This window comes from Chiloscyllium punctatum, chromosome 39, assembly GCF_047496795.1.
Source record: "Chiloscyllium punctatum isolate Juve2018m chromosome 39, sChiPun1.3, whole genome shotgun sequence".
Taxonomy (NCBI): domain Eukaryota; kingdom Metazoa; phylum Chordata; class Chondrichthyes; order Orectolobiformes; family Hemiscylliidae; genus Chiloscyllium; species Chiloscyllium punctatum.
Window position 1 is genome coordinate 34,142,819 of NC_092777.1, and position 13,198 is coordinate 34,156,016.

At 38.2% G+C, this 13,198-nt stretch overlaps 1 long non-coding RNA gene across 2 annotated transcripts in view; it reads left to right on the forward strand.

Annotated features, from left to right (window-relative positions):
• Positions 1–1,400: 1,400 nt before the first annotated feature.
• The window catches only part of LOC140464221 (uncharacterized), a 51,637-nt gene continuing 39,839 nt past the window's right edge, over positions 1,401–13,198 (forward strand). Inside the window, exon 1 of one of the 2 annotated variants that reach the window (XR_011954883.1) lies at positions 1,401–1,459. This is a non-coding gene — a long non-coding RNA (uncharacterized lncRNA). The other variant, XR_011954882.1, reaches the window with a different exon arrangement.

The window sequence follows — 13,198 nt, forward strand, 5'->3', positions numbered from 1 at the left end:
TCCTTAAGAACTTTTTACTTGTGAGTTTTCCAACTTAGAATTCCTAATTTTACACTTTCTTTTAGTTAAAACTTGTAAGGTTATAACTTAAGACAATGAGTTCCAGATGTGTCTTGACTTTGTAAATGGTTTGTTGTAATTCACTCCTGAAACAGTTGCCAGGTCACTCATTATGGGTAAAATATCTGCACATCAAATTAAAAGGAATTTACTTGAATTTGTAGAATACTTTATCATATCTTTGAGCACATCCCAACATATTTTACATCCATATTTTACATCCTACAATAATCTCTATTATTGTAGGAGTCACTAGCACATAGCAAAGTTTCACAAACAGAAAATGAGGTGAATGACAAGATAGTTTGTTAATTAAGGGAGTGATGCCAGCCACAACACAAGTAATTCTCTCCTTTTCATTGACTAGTGCGAAAGACCCCTCAGGCTGAATAACATAGATAAAACTTTCATACAAACTCAATTTGAATGGGAACATGCTTGAAAGTTCTCCTCTCACAATCATAATGCAATGCCATCCTAGATGCTGCATTGTCGCACTGGAGTTGTAATTGGTCTTGGAACCTTGCAACAAAGTAAAGGATGGAAAGAAGTGTGCTTTGAAAGAGTCTGTTCACTCGTAATTGATTGCAGACTGTATCTAATTAAGTATGTGTGTTAATGCATTTCAATTCAGAAAATGTCAATTTTAGAAAAAGGATAAGATGATTACCTGGTAAGACTTTCTTCTCATCAATGATGAGTATTTTTCACTGATTATCTTTTGACATAACCAGATAATTAAAATTTTTATCTCTCTGTAATGCACGATGATGTAAACTGTTGTCTTGTACCTTCAGTCAGTCAGATCACAAATCATTCAAATATGATGACAAATTCCGGTCAAAAGCCCTGGGTGAATTCAATCCAATAAGAAGTGGCTAATTGCTTACTCTTGTTGCCCCACTTTGCAAATTATAAAGAAGAATCTCAGCAATGAGAGTGGTATGTGTTTGTTGCATAAATACTCTGCAATCTGCTTTGAGATGAAATTGTTCCAGAGTGAGAGAAGACAGCAAGATCTCAGCCTGGTGAAAAATTGTTTGGCTTAACTTTCTTTGTTTTTTTCACAAAGTCACCGTGTAATATTGTGAGTCCCTACAAACATGGATACATTGTCTACATTCTTCTTTGTGTCATGAAAATTTTTGACAAGCACATATTCTTGAAAACATTGTCCCTTCAAAATATGTTCAGAGTAGATGGGCGATGGGAAAAATTTCTGGCTGTAAGAGCTGCTCCTTTTTTTTGAGGTATTTTAGGTGTTGGAGGTGATTTCCTCAAATTCCAGGAGCAGCAATTACTGTTTTATATGCTATTGCATTGTTTTGGAACTTTGGAAAAAAAAAGTCAAACCAACAGCAGTTTTAAAAGGGAGAAGAGCAGACAAAGGAAGCACATGGTGAGGACAGTGCAGGAGAGAGAGAGAGAACCTGCACAGTTACCGCCTTTGCTGTTTGAATTCATGTATCGCTGGACATCGGAGTTCATCTGGGAAAATTAACAAACAGTGAAATTCACAACTAATCTTGGAGGAACTGTTGGGCGAAGTTCACAGCACAGAATCAGATAAGTTAATTGTTGTTTTAAGTCTGTCCAAGAGAAAGGCTGCAGTAGTGAGTATAGTGGATTCTTTCTTGATTATATGTTTTTGGACATAAGTCTCTTGATTATACTTAAAATATAAGCCATAGCTATTAATTTAACCGGGGCAGTGTTTGTAGAGGAATAAGACGGTGTTATTTTCTGGGTCTGTAGATTGTGAAGGAGCAAAAATGGCCTTTGCAGTGATATGTACTTGTTGTCAGATGTGGGAGTTTAAAGAGATTTTAAGGGTTACTGTGGATTATATCTGCCATAAATGCTGTTGGATGCGAATCTTATCAGATCCAGTGGATCAGTTGGAGAGACAGATAGAAGCGATGAGGAATTTGCAACAGCAACAGTATGTGATGGATGGAAGTTATAGGAAGAGGGGAAAGTCTCAGATACAGTCACATAGATGGGTTAACTCCAGGAAGGGTAAGAGAGGTAGGCAGCTAGTGCAAGAGTCTTTTGTGGACATACCCATTTCAAACAGATATGCTGTTTTGGAAAATGTAGGGGGTGATGGATTCTCAGGGGAACGTAGCACAAACAGCCAAGTTTCTGGTATTGAGACTGGCTCTAATGCAACGAGGGGTACGTCGGCTTCCAAGAGATCAATTGTGTTAGGGGATTCTGTAGTCATAGGTACAGATAGACATTTCTGTGGCCAGCAGAGAAAAAGCAGACTGGTGTGTTGTTTCCCTGGTGCCAGGATCAAGGATAAGGGAGATAATGAGGAAAGAGATCGATCTGAGACGGGTACAGCTGAGAACAGAAGTGAATCAAACAGTCAGGCAGGCAAGGACAAGGTAGGACTAATAAATTAAACTGCATTTATTTCAATGCAAGGGGCCTAACAGGGAAGGCAGATGAACTCAGGGCATGGTTCGGAACATGGGACTGGGATATCATAGCAATTACAGAAACATGGCTCAGGGATGGGCAGGACTGGCAGCTTAATGTACCAGGATATAAATGCTACAGGAAGGATAGAAAGGGAGGCAAGAGAGGAGGGGGAGTGGCATTTTTGATAAGGGATAGCATTACAGCTGTGCTGAGGGAGGATATTCCCGGAAATACATCCAGGGAAGTCATTTGGGTGGAACTGAGAAATAAGAAAGGGATGATCACCTTATTAGGATTGTATTATAGTCCCCCCAATAGTCAGAGGGAAATTGAGAAACAAACTTGTAAGGAGATCTCAGTTATCTGTAAGAATAATAGGGTAGTTATGGTAGGGGATTTTAACTTTCCAAACATCGTCTGGGACTGTCATAGTGTTAAAGGTTGAGATGGAGAGGAACTTGTGAAGTGTGTCCAAGACAATTTTCTGATTCAGTATGTAGATGTACCTACGAGAGAAGGTACAAAATTTGACCTACTGTTGGGAAATAAGGCAGGGCAGGTGTCTGAGGTGTTAGTGGGGGAGCACTTTGGGGCCAGCGACCATAATTCTATTCATTTTAAAATAGTGATGCAAAAGGATAGACCAGATCTAAAAGTTGAAGTTCTAAATTGGAGAAAGACCAATTTTGATGGTATTAGGCAAGAACTTTCGAAAGCTGATTGGAGGCAGCTGTTTGTAGGTAAAGGGACGGCTGGAAAATGGGAAGCCTTCAGAAATGAGATAACAAGAATCCAGAGAAAGTATATTCCTGTCAGGGTGAAAGGGAAGGCTGGTAGGTATAGAGAATGCTGGATGACTAAAGAAATGGAGGGTTTGGTTAAGAAAAAGAAGGAAGCATATGTTAGGTATAGACAGGATTGATCGAGTGAATCCTTAGAAGAGTATAAAGGAAGTGGGAGTATACTTAAGAGGGAAATCAGGAGGGCAAAAAGGGGACATGAGATAGCTTTGGCAAATAGAATTAAGGAGAATCCAAAGGGTTTTTACAAATATGTTAAGGACAAAAGGGTAACTAGGGAGAGAATAGGGCCCCTCAAAGATCAGCAAGGTGGCCTTTGTGTGGAGCCACAGAAAATGAGGGAGATACTAAATGAAAGCTTTTGCATCAGTATTTACTGTGGAAAATGATATGGAAGATTGAGAATACAGGGAAATAGATGGTGACATCTTGCAAAATGTCCAGATTACAGAGGAGGAAGTGCTGAATGTCTTGAAATGGTTAAAGATGGATAAATCCCCAGGACCTGATCAGGTGTACTCGAGAACTCTGTGGGAAGCTAGAGAAGTGATTGCTGGGCCTCTTGCTGAGATATTTGTATCATTGATAGTCACAGGTGCGGTGCCAGAAAACTGGAGGTTGGCAAACATGGTGCCACTGTTTAAGAAGGATGGTAAGGACAAGCCAGGGAACTATAGACCGGTGAGCCTAACCTCAGTGGTGGGCAAGTTGTTGGAGGGAATCCTGAGGGACAGGATGTACGTGTATTTGGAAAGGCAAGGACTGATTATGGATAGTCAACATGGCTTTGTGCGTGGGAAATCATGTCTCACAAACTTGATTGAGGTTTTTGGAGAAGTAACAAAGAAGATTGATGAGGGCAGAGCAGTAGATGTGATCTACATGGACTTCAGTAAGGCATTCAACAAGGTTCCCCATGGGAGACTGATTAGCAAGGTTAGATCTCATGGAATACAGGGAGAACTAGCCATTTGGATACAGAACTGGCTCAAAGGTAGAAGACAGACGGTAGTGGTGGAGGGATGTTTTTCAGACTGGAGGCCTGTGACCAGTGGAGTGCCACAAGTTTCGGTGCTGGGTTCTCTACTTTTTGTCATTTACATAAATGATTTGGATGCGAGCATAAGAGGTACAGTTAGTAAGTTTGCAGGTGACACCAAAATTGGAGGTATAGTGGACAGCGAAGAGGGTTACCTCAGATTACAACAGGATCTGGACTAAATGGGCCAATGGGCTGGGAAGTGGCAGATGGAGTTTAATTCAGATAAATGCGGGGTGCTGCGTTTTGGGAAAGCAAATCTTAACAGGACTTATACACTTAATGGTAAGGTCCTAGGGAGTGTTGCTGAACAAAGAGACCTTGGAGTGCAGGTTCATAGCTCCTTGAAAGTGGAGTCACAGGTAGATAGGATCGTGAAGGCAGCGTTTGGTATCCTTTCCTATATTGGTCAGAGTATTGAGTACAGGAGTTGGGAGGTCACGTTGCGGCTGTACAGGACATTGGTTAGGCCACTATTGGAATATTGCATGCAATTCTGGTCTCCTTTCTATCGGAAAGATGTTGTGAAACTTGAAAGGGTTCAGAAAAGATTTACAAGGATGTTGCCAGGGTTAGAGGATCTGAGCTACAGGGAGAGGCTGAATAGGCTGGGGCTGTTTTCCCTGGAGCATTGGAGGCTGAGGGGTGACCTTATAGAGGTTTACAAAATTATGAGGGGCATGGATAGGATAAATAGACAAAGTGTTTTTCCTGGGGTTGGGGAGTCCAGAACTAGAGGGCATAGGTTTATGGTGAGAGGGGAAAGTTTTAAAAGAGACCTAAGGGGCAACATTTTCATGCAGAGGGTGGTACGTGCATGGAATGAACTGCCAGAGGATGTGGTGGAGGGTGGTACAATTGCAACATTTAAGAGGCATTTGGATGGGTATATGAATAGGAAAGGTTTGGAGGGATATGGGCCGGGTGCTGGCAGGTGGGACTAGATTGGGTTGGGTTATCTGGTCGGCATGGACGGGTAGGACCGAAGGGTCTGTTTCCATGCTGTACATCTCTATGACTCTAGTTCAGAAATGGATGTGACTCCAACTCATAATTAACATAATTAATTTGCTACTATTTCTAATCTAATTAGAACTTTAAATTGTTCTATTCCCAATTGATGTTATTACTGCAGATTCGGATTCAAGACTGAAATCCAGCTAGATAGATCTTTCGTTTTTCCTTTATTGAAAAGCTTTTTAACTGAAATACAAATATGTAATGCTGCAGACTTGGTTTCAAACAGAAGATTATGATGTGAAAAAAATGAAGCTAACTTAGAATAAGCCAAGCTATCAAGCTATTTACATCCTAAAAACATTTCTTTACAGTATTGTTATAAACCAGGCCAGAAACATTTGAAGAAAGTAGCCCAAGTTGTTTCCTAGTTGTTATAAGCAAGTGTAACACAGAAATTCCAGGAGTGATGCAGCTGGTCAACCCACTTAGTTTTAAACAAAACAGAATTTATTTAAATAATTACCAAATGAAAGAGAACAGAATACCAAATAATGTAACCTGTCTGAAAACCCCACAAATTATACCAAGTTAATGATGCTGCTCCCAATACTTGCAATAATCCCCCTTGGCACAAAAGGTCAAATCCAACACAGGGTCTTACAGGAGAGACGTCAGAGAGAGAGAGAGAGTACCCAGCATGGACCTGCTTCTATCGTTCCAGCAGCTTCAACACTACTGCTTGCTAACCAAACCAAACCAGAGAAAAAAGCTGAACTGGGAGAACTAGCCACTCCCTTTTCATTGCACAAGAATTTTTTAAAACTTGAAAGCCTTTTTCCCTGAGACAGTATCTGTTAGCTATGATCAAATTGGCCCTAAAACCCATCAAAAGCCAGACTCTTCAGAACCTGTGTCTTTTATGATCTCTCTGAAAAAAAAACAAGGAGCAGCATCATTACAAGTATTCACACCAAACAAACACCCTTCTATTAAATTTCTAGAGGGTTTATTTTAATTTTGCTTTAAGCCCCATTTTGAAAAGCTGATGGTCTTTTCTAGATTAAGCTTAGACTTTCTCAGGTTTAAATAACCCTTTTCAGGGTTTCAACCAATCACTTTGGCTCTGGAATGATTAAACTAAAATCCTCACCTTGAAATACTCTATTTAAAAATCATCCTAAACTATCTCCTTTTCTCAGGAACAATTAGTTCACACATTCAGCTTGAGTTGAAACTCCTGCAAAACTACTGCAAACTGAGAGTGTAAAGTTTTTCCTTCCAGTTATGGATATTTCTTCTAAGCACCCTCAAAAGATCCCAGAATCTTCTATCTGAAGGCCTCATGCATTATACTGTTACTTTGTTCATTCATAAATTCTCCCAATGTCAACAAAATCTCCAGAAAGTCTTTCCTTAATATGGTATTTTAAAAGAAATCAGTATGATTGCAGAAATACAAACAAGTTAATTATTAAATCCCTTCAGACGCACATATTAAAAACCCAACAGGACTAACTCCAACACAAACGTTAAAATAAGTAGCACTAAAATGTATATAAGTCTCACACCTTACATCACAGAATCATTTGTTATAATGCTTATCTGAAGGAATTTGTGATTGAGGCCAGCAGCAAAATTATGCTGATATATTTATGGACTAAAACTGGAAAAGGTGGAAAACTGTAACAAATGCAATGTAGCTTTGAAGCTATGAAATATATTGATCATGGTGTTTTCACCATTTGAATGATTCACCTCAAATCAAAACAATGATATGTTCTGCACATATTGCTGAAAGTTCAGGTGGAAAAAATTCAATATTAATCAAGACGAGTGTGCTTGAAAAATAAACTGATCTTTTGAATCAGAAACGCTAAAGATTTCTAGCATATACCGTTATAATTTCACATTTTCATCAGTTGCACTTTGCTACTTTTTAACTGAGTAATTTTAAAAAGCTGCATACATTAGTACTGCATTTGCAAAGTAAAGAAATCTGAACCACTTTAGAGACTTGCAATCTGGTTACAAAAAGTGGATCAATACCAAACTTCCTTGTGATCTTAAAGAATAAAACTGAAGTCAAGCATACAGCGTATGTTGTTTGCTTAAGTAAATTAATTTGCATTTTAATATAACAAGTTGCAATTATAAGCAATTGCTATACATATAAATGTGTTGAATAAATGCAAGCTGTACTAAAGTAGTGAAGTCTGCAAACCAGAAATGTCTGATTTCTGCGACCATGTCGGTTTGATAGGTCATTAGCCTATTTTATTCTTTATAATTTGCAAAGTAAAATATAATAGTTTGAAGATCAGGAGCAGGAATAGGTCAATCACTAGTGAATAAAATAAACCCTGATATCTTAAATTGAAATATTATTATCATAAAGTACCTTTCCTTTAATTTGGAGATACATTCACTTTCCAGGAAAAAAGGAAATATATATCTTGTGTTTGCATGCAATCTGGCTGTACATTTTTCTACATTAGCACTGAAAATGCCTGTGTGATCTTGCCTTGCTGTAATTACACTCTCCTACCAGTTGTGGTCATGCATCCATTTGTCTGGCTAGTGTGATGGTACAGCTCATGTGTTCCAAACAGCTGCGCTTCCCCACTTGCTGTAGTTTTCGATATTTCATTATAGATAATATAAATCAGTACAACACATTAAAAATAATGACAGAATTGTCTGTAAAATTGGGACTGTATTATGTTGGCTTATCCTGGTTTTGTTGTGCTTTGCCTTCTAACTAGGGCAACCACAAATTCCTGTTTTCAAGGAGTAGTTTGTGGTTGATATATTGTCTGCATAGTTTATGAAACACATTGCCAAATATCCTTTTATTTTATTTCTACTATTGGGGTATGTCTATTGCATAGATGAGGTATAGTACAGCGTATGTAATATAATTTGTTTTGCATGACTGTGTCTACTAGATGTCTAAGTGATTATAATAAATGCGTTAGAGGGGATACTCAGAATTCTGTTATTATATCTAGCTTTAATATTTAAGTACAGTTTCATTGCAGTTATTGTGATATATGGCGTGGGCTTATTCAAGATTCAGTATAAAGTAAAAATAACAATGTTGAAAAAAGCTTAGTAACTGCATTATTAGGTCGCTTCAAAAGAGTTTGCTACATTAATAGCCAACAAGGAAATAAATGTCCATACTGTGCACTTGTATTGGTATTCACGGTGAAATATCAGTGTTTTATTGTTTTCAGGAGAGGCAAGACCTCACAACACAAAGGCTCCACTAAACAACAGTCTTTAGTTTTTATTTTTCTTTGTTTTTATTGCAATGATGAGCAAAAATAGACTAAAGGTCATATTGAATATGAATATGAAATGCTGATGTTACCGAACAGTGTTATAAAATCATTTATAAATCATTTGTATAATATCATGTCATATTTGCAATCATCATTTTTGCTTTTTTATTGTATATGTGGTGGTGTAATCAGGAACCTTGCTCCATCTGAGCCAGAAGCTCGGGAAAGTGCATTTGTAACAGTTGAGCAGATTGACTATCAATCTCCATATTTTTCCAAAGCATGCAAAAGGCAGGAGGTAGGGGTGGGAGAAATTCTTGGTCAACCATGTGGTGATAGGAAAACTGTTGCTTCCAAAATCACTATTAATAGTTCTGAATTAAGTCTTCGTTGGAACAGCAACTGGGACTCCTTGGTGGACTGGTTGGTTCACTTGGTTGGGTGGCAGGTATTGATCAGATTGGAATAAACAACACTGGTTTTGATGCCTGTTATGGCTAAGGTCGGTTCAAGGTCTGCCTCAATACACAATCGATGGTGAATTCATGGCAACGTGGGTTGGATTTGCCTTTAGGAAGAGAACTAAAGAAGTGTAAGTATACAACTGTTAAAACACAGGCTGCTAAAGATACATTTCTTTGCTACATTTCTATGTTGTACAAATCGGCAATTATGTTGTACACCACCCTGTGTCTCTGGATTCAATTTAAAGATTATAGCCACTTACTTTCAACTCTACTTTCTACATTGTATTTCTTCTTAAAAGTTACTTTCTGATAGCGGCTAAATTTAAGATTTTGCTTTTTGTTCCATCTTCTAGGTAGCTACAAAGAATGATTTTTCAATTTTTGATGAAATGCCATTCATAGGATTTTTAAGGCTTAACACAAATGTCAACTTGAAGTCACAATATAAAAAATTATAGTCTTGACTTTAAGCTATTGTTTCAGACTCCACCTTTTTCTGTGCCATAGTTGCATTGTATTTTGGAAATATTATGAAGTAAATCTCCAGTTTAAGTTTCCAGTAAATTAGTTATAAAGTATTTTATAACATTGACAAAACTGAAGCACACCAAATTATTAAAGGCTATTAGTTTATAATAACTTTACAATACACCAAATCTTCTTTTTCTGTACAATTAGCAAGTTGCATTCTGCTATCATCATGTTCCAGGATAAAATGATAAAATAGTATTGCCAGTATCTGGCCAAGTGTAAATGATTTACTGGTCCTGACATGAAGTAAATCAACATAACGTTCTATGAATTCAATAACGTATTTGATATTGTATATTATATGAGTTACTTAAAAGTATTGATTATTTTCAATTAACAAAAAATAGATTTAATTCTACAACAGTGGTTAGCACTGCTGCCTCACAGTGCCAGAGACCTGGGTTCAATTCCCGCCTCAGGCGACTGACTGTGTGGAGTTTGCACGTTCTCCCCGTGTCTGCGTGGGTTTCCTCCGGGTGCTCCAATTTCCTCCCACAGTCCAAAGATGTGTAGGTCAGGTGAATTGGCCATGCTAAATTGCCCGTAGTGTTAGGTAAGGGGTAGATGTAGATGTAGATGTAGGGGTATGGGTGGGTTATGCTTCGGCGGGGCGGTGTGGACTTGTTGGGCCGAAGGGCCTGTTTCCACACTGTAAGTAATCTAATCTAATCTCATACTTTTTAATAAATATGTATGAACACATATAGAAAGCAAAGAAGTTATAATTATTGGATGATGGAACATTTTAATAATTTGCAAATTTCAATTTTGGGTTTTGTTATTCATTTACTAGGCATGGAAGTTCTTGGAGAAGGAGAAATTATTTTATTTTAATTGACAATTAATTTAGTTTTGATATGTATTTCAAACTATCACAACATGGTTTCCTTGATTCCCTTATTACAGAAATGTATTTGACTGTATTTGAATATTGTCAAAAAGTGTGACAATGGAAAAGCACAGCCGAGGCAGCATCTGAGGAGCAGGAGAGTTGACGTTTCGAGCATAAGCCCCCTTGCCTCCCCACTGCACGCACCCAGCCCACCCGCCCCCGCCTTCCTGATGAAGGGGTTATATTCGAAACATCAACTCTCCTTCTCCTCCTCGGATGCGACCTGACCTGCTGTGCATTTCCAGCACCACAGTTATTGACTGATCTCCAGCATCTGCGTCCTCACTTTCTCCCTGTATTTGAATATTCTATGGTAATCCTGAATAAAATTAGTCAGAAATAATTGTAGCTCTTTGCCATTTGGAAATACTTTGTATAAACTATTAGTCAATTTTTACTAAATGTTTTAAACTAAGTTCAAAGGTACCTCCTAACTTCTGTATTCTACACCCATGTGTACAGAACTGAGGATTGCATTAACTTTTCTTTATTCTCTTATCTGACTTGTGCTGTCATCATCAATAAGGCGATAAGAAATAGGCACATGAGTAGGCCATTTGGTTCCCCTTGAGCCTGCTCCACCATTCAATAGCAGCATAACTGATCCAACCTTCCTCACATCCACTTTCCTGCCCTTTCCCTGTAACTTTTGATTCCCCAACTGATCAAGAACTGATTTACCTTAAATGTTCACAACGACTGTACCCCCACAGCTCTCTGAGGCATTGTGTTCACAACCATCTGAGAGAAGAAACTCCTCTTCAATTCAGTCTTAACCTGGCATCCCTTAATTCTGAGACTATGCCCTCTGGTCATCGACTGACCTATGAGGGGAAACATTCTTTAAGTGTTTATCTTGTCAAGCCCCTTAAGGATCCTTGATGGTTCAATAAGACCACCTCTCATTCTTCTAAACTCCAGTGAGTAGAGTCTCAACCTGTTTAACATTTACTTTTAAGACAATCCCACCACACTGACACTAAGGTCAGCCAAGTGAACCTGAGATGGAAAGGCTGGGATAAATAGGTTTTTGATCAGTAGGGAATTAAGAATTACAGGGAAAATGCAGGAAGGTGGATGTAAGGAATGTAGGATCAGCCATGATCCTATCAAATAGCAGAACAGCCTTGAGGGGCCAAGCATTCTGTTCCTGCTCCTATTTCACATGGTCTAATGGTATTATTAGCCTAGTTAGCATTACAATTGTAAGTTAATGTCCCCTGCTCCCTAGCAGTTTACAATTTAGAGCAATCTTCTTTTATCATTTAGGAATGTAGACATTTGCAAGTAGATAGTTGGATTCATTGCTTGTATGGGGTGATTGCTATCTTTTATACATTTAATTGATTACAAAGGAATCGTTTTATTCAAAGTAATTGTCACAATAAAAATTCTTCTTAAACCGCTCAACCAGTGCCACGAACAGTGAAATCAAAATATATACTCCACAGTGCCTGAAAGAGACATTTTATTTTTTTTTGTAAAAAAATTCTAATTGGCATAAGTCAACACTGTGCTAAAACTTTCAAAACTAGGAATATCATGTGCTCAGAAGATCTGACAATTGCTTAACTTTGATTGCTCAATGTTATTCAAAATTTTTACTAAGTTCCTCTTAAGCTTTAAAGCCTCAAATCTTTATTACTTTTTTTTGGGGATATATGGAAATGATTGCCAGAGATGAAGGAAGCCATTCATATCCCTTTGAATGTCTGATCAGCGAGGGAGATCTGAGTTTGTATATTAGTGATGGGTAATCATCATTATACCTAAGATTTCAAACTGAATCTGAATGTAATCAAAGAAACTGTGCAAATTATTTGAAACTAATTTCGATGCTGTGCTTTTGAAGAAAATGTGTTAGTCATATCTTCCAGTGTCTGAGAGGATGGTGGAGGCAGACACTCCAGCAACATTTATGGAGCATCTGGATGTGCACCTTACATGTCAGGACATTGCGGGCTATGGATCAAGTGTAGCTAAGTGGGGTGTGTAGCGCTAGAAAAGCACAGCCGGTCAGGCAGCGTCCGAGGAGCAGGAGAATCATCGGAAAAGCTTATGCTCGAAATGTTGACTCCTCGGTATTGCCTGACTAGCTGTGCTTTTCTGGCGCCACACTCTCAACTCTAATCTCCAGCATCTGCAGTCCTCATTTTCTCCCTGTAGGTAAGTGGGGTTGAGTATAGTTTGGTGATTGTTTGTCAGCATAGACATGGTGGGCTGAAGGGCCTGTTTCCATGCTGTATAATTCTATGACTCTATATCACAGGACCCATTCTAAGTGAAGGATTGGTTAATAGATTGGAAACATGGCAGGAGGATCACTTCACCCCATTGCAAGCAATATATTGTGAAGCAACTTTTTCATTTATCCAAATCTGAGTGCAGAATTTCACTTTAAAGCAAGCTGCATAAACCCAACCATTGGAACAATACAAGTTCAATTATATCTGTTGAACACTTCTATTTCTTAAGTAATACAAGACACTGACTATTCACGTTGCTTCTCTTTAAATAAAATGGGAGACAAAAATTCAACATAAATAATGAAATCAAACTTTCCCTTCTTCTTCATATTTTATTGTTTCTGAGGATACACTGTTGTGCACTATTTTGTATTTGAAAATCCTGATTTCAGTGACTTTTAGTTTCTTTGCATTCTACAATTCTAAAATCATAGCAGCTAAGAATTTTACTGTACAGAAGGAGGCTGTTTGACTCATTCTACGTAAAAA